The 9,294-nt window shown below is 38.0% G+C and overlaps 1 pseudogene; it reads right to left on the reverse strand.

Moving 5' to 3' along the window:
• Positions 1 to 4,674: 4,674 nt before the first annotated feature.
• On the reverse strand, positions 4,675 to 8,032 carry LOC113347178 (annotated as a pseudogene).
• Between the last annotated feature and the right edge of the window lie 1,262 nt (positions 8,033 to 9,294).

Consider the following 9,294-nt stretch of genomic DNA (forward strand, 5'->3'; position numbering starts at 1 on the left):
ACACCAAGGAAAAAGGCCATATAGATATTTTAAATGCTGGTTTAAAGATCCCTCTTGTCAACAAGTGATTAGGGATGCTTATAAAACTAATGTTAGAGGGTCCAACGCTTTTAGAATGGTCAGTTGTCTTAGAAATGTCAAAATTGAGCTTAAAAAGTAGAATGTTTCTCATTATGGTAATATTGATCAAAAAGTTCATTCCTTAACTGATCAACTCAAAAATCTGAATGGTAACCCATACTCAATTCAGAACAATGAGGCCATAAGGGAAGTAGCAAAAAACCTTAAGTTAGCTCAAAAAGATCAAGAATCTTTTTATGCCCAAAAAGCTAGAGTTGATTTCATTAAGAATCATGATAGAAATACTTCTTACTATCACACACATGTGAATAGAAAGAGACATTTCAATCATATCAACTCTCTCAAATTAGTAAATGGCCAGTGGTCTGAGGATAGAGGTAATCTTGAGGACCTTCTTGTTTCCCATTTCCAGAATATTTTTACCACAACTAACCCTGTCTTGAATAATGATTTTCTGAATTGCATTGACAAATGTATTACTGATGAGGAAAATGATCATTTGCTGAGTCCCATCACTCTTGAAGAGGTTTGGAATACCATTAAGCAAATGGCCCCTTGGACTGCTCCTGGTCCAGATGGGTTTCCATCAGGGTTTTACAAACAAAACCTGAATTTTCTTGAAAACGATGTCTTAGAGACTGTCAAAAGTTTCTTTCACTCTAAACATCTTTTGAAAGAAATGAATCACACATTCATTTCTCTAATTCCTAAGGTGAATAAGCCTACAAGTCCAGCTGACTTTAGGCCCATTTCTATTTGCAATTCTAATTATAAAATTATATCTAAAATTCTAGTGAATAGAATGAAACCACTCTTGACCAAACTTATATCACCATATCAGGCTGGTTGTGTACCTGATAGGAATATACAAAATAATGTGGTGATTGCACATGAGTTGGTTCACTCTATGAAGAAAAAGAAAGACAAATGTGGTATGATGGGCCTTAAACTCGATATGTCTAAGGCCTTTGATAGAGTAGAATGTCCATTCTTAATTGATGTGCTTAAAAAGTTTGGGTTTTTCGGATCATTAGTGTCAAATGATTTTGCAGTGCATTAGCACAACCAATATTTCTATTTTACTGAATGGTTCACCTTGTCCTTCTTTCAACCCTACTAGAGGTTTGCGACAAGGTGATCCCTTGTCTCCATATCTGTTTATTTTGTGTACGGAGGCTTTCTCTAGGTATCTTATCCATGCTGATCACATCAATCTCATCCATGGTTTTAAGGTCACTAATGAGGCTCCTAGTATATCTCACCTTCTTTTTGCAGACGACTGTCTGCTATTCACTAAAGCTACACATTTTGAAGCTACTAATCTTATGGCTTTAATCAATGATTTTAGTAGCATTTCTGGTCAGATGATAAATTTTGAAAAGTCATCTTGTTTCTTTAGCAAGAATGTTCTCCCAGACCACTGTGTGTCACTTATCAGATCTATGAATGTTTAGAAAATAGAACTTAATGAAAAATATCTAGGGATTCCACTTTTTGTCACTAGAAATAGGACCAAGTGTATGTCTCATTTGAAAAATCATCATGATTCTAAAGTGGCCAACTGGAAGGGTAAGAAATTAACACAATCGGGTAGATCTGTCCTTGTTCAACATAATTTAAAGTCTACTTCCAATTATCACATGAACTCTTTTCTGCTTCCTGACACCATTGTTGATAAAATGGAGAAGTCTCAAAAAATGGGAAAATATTTGTTCTCATAAATTACAGGGAGGCTTAGGCTTTAGGAATCTTAAAAAAATGAATCTTGCTCTCTTAGCTAAAACTGCTGGGCTTTTAATTCACTCCCCTAATGAGCTTTGGGTTAGGATTTTAAAATGAAAGTATTTTAAAAACTGACATCCTATTCATTATAAAAAACCTTGGAGTCAATCCTGGGTCTGGTCAAGTATCTGTCATGGTATGGATATTCTGAAACAACATGCTTTTTGGGATTTAAGAGATGGATCTAATATTCATGCTTTTTCTGATAATTTGATTTTTGATGCTTATTTGCCTTTGTGTTCTAGTTTTCCTAATCCTAATTATAAGGTTTCCGATTTCATAAATCATGAGGATAAGACTTGGAATGTAGCCTTAGTTGAAGCTTTCTTCACAAGTGAAAATAACCAGAGGATTTGCAGGATGAGAATACCAGTCTCTGGATGTGACACTCTCATTTGGCCTTTTAATAAGAATGGTATTCTAACAGTTAAATCTGTGTATAAGTTATTAGCTAATGAGTTGTCATATAGTTATACACCTAATCCAGATCTATAATTACATAAGGACCTCTAGAAGACTCCACTTTTGCCGAAAACTCAACTCTTTTTATGGAAATGTGTTGAAAACCTTCTCCCCACAGGTAGTAAGCTCTCTAGTTATAACAACAACCATGATAACAGGTGCAAATCCTGCAATTCTGGAGCTAATGAAACCCCAGAACACATGATTCTTTATTGTAAATTTGCTAGGAATGTCTGGTCCAACCTCCATGCTGTTAGTCATGTTATTGCTCAAGATTTGAATAGTGATATTAGCATTAAGGACTGGATTTCTAAATGGCTCTCTACTAAGAATCTGTTAGATAAATCTGCTATTGTGTTCACTACATCTTGGTGAATTTGGAAAGACAGGTGTTCTAACGTTTTCGACGACAAGATCCTGAATCCTCAGCTCACTGCCAATACTGCTCTTAGTTTGGCAGATGAGATTACTAGCTCTCTGGTCAATGCTGTTATTTCTAATCCTCAAACTGTTGCTGTTAATGATGATAATTTTCTTAATATTATACCTGAGAATATCATACTTGTCTTATGTGATGCTTCTTTTGACAAGGATACTAACAACTCTGGTGTTGGCATTGTGTCAATGAATCATGCAGGTTCTTTCAAGGGCTGTAAACTAGTCTCTGGTGCTGCTGCTAGTCATGAGGGTGCTGAAAGCTTAGCCATGCTGGAGGCGGCTAAATGGATCCTCTCCAAAAACTACCAGAACATTTTCTTAATTAGTGATGCCAAGAATGTTATGGCTTATCTGAATAATAATAAAACACATACTAGCTGGTCCTCTTGCTCTGTTTTAGATGATTGTCTATTTCTTTTAAAAGATATTCATTCAATTAGGTACAAACACCTTAAGAGGAATCTTAATAGTATTGCAGACTTAGCTGCTAAGCATAGTCATATAGAGAAAGTTATAGACGAATGGGATGAATCCAGTATTCCGTACTTTCTCCAAAATGCTGTAAACCTTCTTTAATCAATGATATTTTCCTAACCTAGCAAAAAAAAGAAGAAGTACTAAGAACAGTTCCTATGGTAAGTCTAAGAACAATTCTCATGGTAATGTTCAAATTAAATATTTTGTTGAGCCACGTGGATGGTCAAACGTGTTTCTCCACTATGGTAAAGCAGGGCAAAATGAACAAATTTGGTTTTCTAGGGCCCCACTAGTATTTTTTTTTAATATAAAATGTTTTGTAGGATAAAGATGAAAAATAAAATATAATATTTAAGTGAGATAAAATAGGATGAAGTGAGATAAAATAGGATAGAGTGAGATAAAATAGGATAGAGTGAGATAAAATAAGGTTCAAAAGTAGTAAAATAATCAGGGATTGTACTTGGTGTCAATCCAAGAGTCGCGGGCGTTGATCCAAGTGTCGCTGGGGTTTTTCGCAGAACGCGCGTCATCTTTTCTGACGCCAACGTTAGTAGAGATGGCACGCGTCCTTACAATAGACGCGCACCTGATATTCCGACTCGATGTTCAAATGAACAGATCTGTTCATTTTAACATCCATTTTATGTGTTTGTTCATTCCATAACAGGAGTAAAATGAACAAACTTTCCATAGGAATTGCCCTAACGCCTTGGCAAAGTAACATGAATAACCATTGTAAACTTGGTGCGGTATATCCAAGGACCAACTGACCAAGACCGCAGTTACTTTTGGCTATTTGGGAACTTGAAATCGTCTCTCTCTTCTTTTCTGTTTTCTTGATCGAATGGAACAGTTTACAGTTCTCTCTCTCTGCCTTTCCTCTAGCATGCAGAATATTAGTTTGGGAAGATCAAATTTAGGGTTACAAATTGAGAGGAGGATCAATCCAAACTGAGGACCCTTGCATTGTTGATTTCTCGTTGTAAATGGAAAAAGATCAACAGCTGATGGAGTCTGCTTCTTCCAGGCTCTGGTTCTTTTTTATTGTAAAAAAATCGATCAAATTTTACTCGAGGAGGTAAAATCATTTTCATTCTCTTCTTTATTTTTCTTAAACCAACACTGAAGGAAAATTTCATTCTCAGCGACATTGAAATCCCCAATATGGCAATATGTGACATTGTAAAATTTCTAATTGATTAAGAAATATTGAATGATGGCTTGGAATTATAGTGTCATCAGTCAACTAGTAGAAAGTTTGTTGCATCTGTAATTTTGTTTCTCAATGGGAATGGTTAATGTCATTCAGGACGTTGTTCTGCATTATAGTTTTGGCCTTTGATTTACTGAATTAGTCACAAAAACACCCAAAATTTGCAAATATATGCTGTTTTCTATTCAAGATTTAAAAAATTTGATTTACCGAATGCATCTAAATCCTACTGCTGCACTGCAAACATTTTTTTTTTACTATATAATAGAAATGGAAAGGGAATAATAGCTACTGACGTTTTAGTAAACCAGTTCAAGAGCTTCGTCGCTTGAGAAGATCGAATAACGGCTTTTCAGGAACTGGTATGCACTTGACGACCCAACCGATAGGCCAAGATATGATTGCAATGCCGATACATGCTCCCCATTGACCCCAGTTCAACCTCTCCGTATCTGCAAACTTCTTTAGGAATTCAACCATAACCACTTGAAGAACAATGGTGATTCCGATGATCCCTAGAAACAACTTGTTCTTGAGTACTCCTTCAAACACGTTCTTCTTCTCCAGCTTCCTTGCATTGAACTCATTAAATACTTGACACAGAACGAAAATATTGAAGATTAGGGTGTTTTTGACATCCTCATTCACTCCGAATATAACATTTCCTTTGAATTGCAGGATCAAGAGGACAAATATCTGATATAAAGCCTGGGCGACGAGATTTCTCCATATGATGTTCGTGATTAGTGGCTGGTTACGACCCACTGGTGGTTTTTTTCATAAGCTCTTCTGTAGGTCTGTCTGTGGCCAAGGCTAGGGGCTCCCAGAGTGTCCATGATGAGGTTCACCCATAGCAACTGGACAGTGGTAAGAGGAACCTCACCAGCAGAAGCGGCTGCAATGAAGTTGATTACTAGAGCAGCAATGTTCACAGTTAGCTGGAACTGGATGAATTTTTGTATGTTAGTATAAACACACCTCCCCCACCTCAAAACTGTGACGACGGTAGCAAAATTGTCATCCAAAATGACAATATCTGAGCTCTCTTTTGCAACTTCGGTGCCTTGAATCCCCATTGAGAGTCCGACATCAGCCTCTTTTAAAGCTGGTGCGTCGTTTGTGCCATCTCCAGTTACTGCAACCACATGTCCTTTTTGTTTCAAGCACTGCACCATCAATAGCTTGTCAAATGGAGATGATCTTGCCATCACAGAAATTCTGTCAACCTTTTCCATCCTTTCCTCCACAATGTAATTTCTGAACTCTACTCCTTCTACCACAGCTCCGTTGTTCAAGTTAGGATCAGAGGGATCAAGAATGCCACATTCAGTTGCTATTGCTCTTGCAGTAAAAATATTATCTCCTGTGATCATTTTGATACTTACTCCAGCATTTTTGCAGGCTTCCACAGCTTTCCTCACACCAGGACGGCATGGGTCTTTCAGACCCACCAGTCCCAGTAGAGTCAACCCATCTTCCTTTAGCTTTTGACCTGCCTCTTCACCATCATTCTTCTCTAAGTCTTCTTCTTGGAACTGACCATAAGCGAAGGCTATGCATCGAAGACTTTGGTCTGCCATGTTTTTGATGATTTCCTCGAGTTTCATTCTTTCACCTTCACCCATGACTTGTATGACCCCGGTACTTCCGTAATAACTGGAACACATAGCTAATATCATCTCTGCTGCTCCTTTCCAGTGCACATGAACCGCGTTCGAATTCTTCTTCTTCAAGGAAATCCCACTTCTCTTCTTCTCTGAATTGAATGCTACTACATGAAGAACGGTACAGCTTCGCTTCAATTCCTCCATATCCATTCCCAAATTTGATACAGCCCACGAAAGAAGAGCCTTCTTAGTTGGACTACCGGAGATCTCAGGAATCATTCCCGAAGTTGGTGCATAAATGCTGCCGGTTGTGTTTAGTCCAACCCCTTGATAGAACAATTCAAGAACATCAGAGCTGACTGCGGGTGAGGCTTTCTCATCTTTCATGGCTTCTTGGCCGAGGAAAAATTTGGTCACCTTCATTTGGTTTAGAGTGAGAGTACCTGTTTTATCTGTACATATTGTGGTGGCTGAACCCATAGTTTCACAAGAAGCTAGTTTTCGAACCATGGCCTGATCAGCCATCATTCTCTTCATTGAGTAAGCAAGTGTGAGTGTCACAGCCAACGGTAAGCCTTCTGGAATTGCTACAACAACAATCGTAACTGCATCAGAGATTACGCGGACCACTGCGTTCATCAATCGTTAAACTTTGTCTTGCTTCCATTGAACTCTCGTTGTCCTAACTTGTTTAATGTGTTACCGGTGAAATAACGGGCAGACAGCACCACAAGAACAAGGAAAGCCACTGTCAATCCAACTTTCCCTATATATGAAGTAAGTTTATCAAGCCGAACTTGTAATGGTGTTCTCTCACTGGAATCATTACTGACTGAGCTCATCATCTCCCCCCATGCAGTGTCCATGCCAACTGATGTTGCAATCATATAGCCATATCCATCTACCACTTTGCATCCCAAGAGCAGGAAAGGGTTCCTACTGACATTAATTTCCAATGGTTCAGTCTCTCCCGTCATACTCGATTCATCAACTTGCAGAGAGTGTCCGCTTAAGAACAATCCATCGGCTGGAATCTGATCTCCAATCTTTAGACATATGACATCTCCAACGACAATATCGAAAATCGACATGGTATGTCTTCTTCCATCTCTGACGGCATCAGTCTGAATATTGTTACTAACCATTGAAAGTTTACTGAACTGTCTTGATTGTCGAAAGTTACTCACATCAGAAACACTCACAACAAGAAAGACAGCAACAAAAATACTTCCACCATCAATACCAACCTTCCTTAACACCATTCTCTTTCATACCGAAACCAATAGAGAGAGTTGCACATGCTAGTAGAATAAGAATAATAGTGTCTTTGAATGGTTCCATCAAATAGTGGAAGAACCCTTTCAAGGCTGGCTTTTTATATGTATTAGTACCAAAAGATTCACGGCGGCGACTTATATCTATATCTCCACCACAAATACCATTATTCACATCAGATTGAAGTTTATTTACGATTCCATGAACACCACCAAACTGACTCAATTGTTGCAGGTTTTTTTCCTTGACAATATCAATAAGACTCTTATGACCAACAACAGAGAAACTTACATTTTGACCGCTGTCATCTCCATCCTGTTCAGTGCTGATAATATCAAGAGCAGTATAAGACGGCGAACGTGAAACACCAACAAAAAACGGGGTCTCTTTGATAGAGACGATCTTTTTAGCTAAAGAAAAAAAAACTCTGGATGAGTAAATAACAGTGAATGCACATCTCCATCTTTTATGAGATTTGCTTAAAATAGGACGTTCAGAATGTGCATGGAGTGAAGAGGAAGGAGAAGAAGGGTAAGTGAATGGCATTGGTGTTTCTTATAGTTATGAACAGTAGAAAAGATGATCAATGTATAGAAACAGTATGAAGAAGAAGCAATGCAGTTAGAAAAAAAAATATTATTGATTTTGCTGAGCGATATCTAATTGATAAAGCTTCTTTCAGTGAGAATGTATTGTACGGAGTATATTCATCTATTTATAAGACTGACTCTGGTATGAAACTTTAAATCAGAAACCGTATATTCATCTATTTATAAGACTGACTCTGGTATGGAACTTTAAATCAGAAACCGCTTAGGTAGTTTCACTGTAGCTTCCTTCTGCATGAATTCTAAGGGAACTTTCTGGGAAATGATGTGAAAGTTAAGAGTTGGGGTCCACAGTCATGGCTTTAGCGTGAAATTAAATCTCTTGCGGAAAATGGATTAGCAGATTTTCCCAGGTAAGTCGATTCGGAGAAAACAAAGCAAATGCTATTTTTTGTTCCCATTTATATTTAGGCGGACCCGAACAACATCGTGAAATATTGTTTTTTTGAACGCGTTCCCATTTCGCTAGCCTTCATGTCGATTCGGCAACGGCCTGTCAGATTTACGATCTGAAGACTAATTTAAAAACGCGCTAACTTGCTTCGGTTGTGCGCGAAATTGGGATTGCTTAAATGCCAAGTTAGTACACCATAATTGCGGTGTGGGTTAGGTGTCAGGGGATTTCATTTGCACCTTAATGGATTTGATAACATAAAAAGAAAGTGGAGTAGATAGATGTGTTGCGTGAGATGGATGGGTCCGTATGGTTGAAGCTTCAGAATTACTTTCATGTTTTCTCCGTAGGTTAGAAGATGATATAGTTGAGTTAGAAAGTAGATTTAGTGCTATTTAGGTTGGATGAACGATACAATTAGTGATTTAGTTTGTCAGGACAAGTAATGACTTAGTATTATTCAAAGTAATCCTCAATGTTGCACTTGCATGTCAATTACATTATTATGATCCCCGTAGAACTTGCATCCTCATATTTGTAGCAAGACTGATTATTTGCTTCGGTATAACCACTTCAATTTTCACGGAGAGGTATCACACGGACACAACCCTCCGTACGATGCATAGGGATAGGGATGGGGCAGAAATGGACCCCATGGGGAACCATGACGCCAAAACTCTACCCTCCCCGCGAGAATCCAATACTCGTTGGATGAGAGCATTTTGGTTCTTAATTACAGAATATATTCTTGCTTTTATGATTGGTCTATTTTTTGTTATAAGTGACCAGTTCTGTACCACAATTGCTACAAGAACCCAAAGTTCTCTTCGGTACATAGAAAACGAAAAGGACTTCAAGTCTTGAAGTGGACGACTCAAGGGGAAGAAAACAAGCGAGTCAGTATGTTTAGTATACATCTGCATAAAATAACTTGAGATGATGGTTGATTTAACT

This window comes from Papaver somniferum, chromosome 2, assembly GCF_003573695.1.
Source record: "Papaver somniferum cultivar HN1 chromosome 2, ASM357369v1, whole genome shotgun sequence".
NCBI lineage: Eukaryota > Viridiplantae > Streptophyta > Magnoliopsida > Ranunculales > Papaveraceae > Papaver > Papaver somniferum.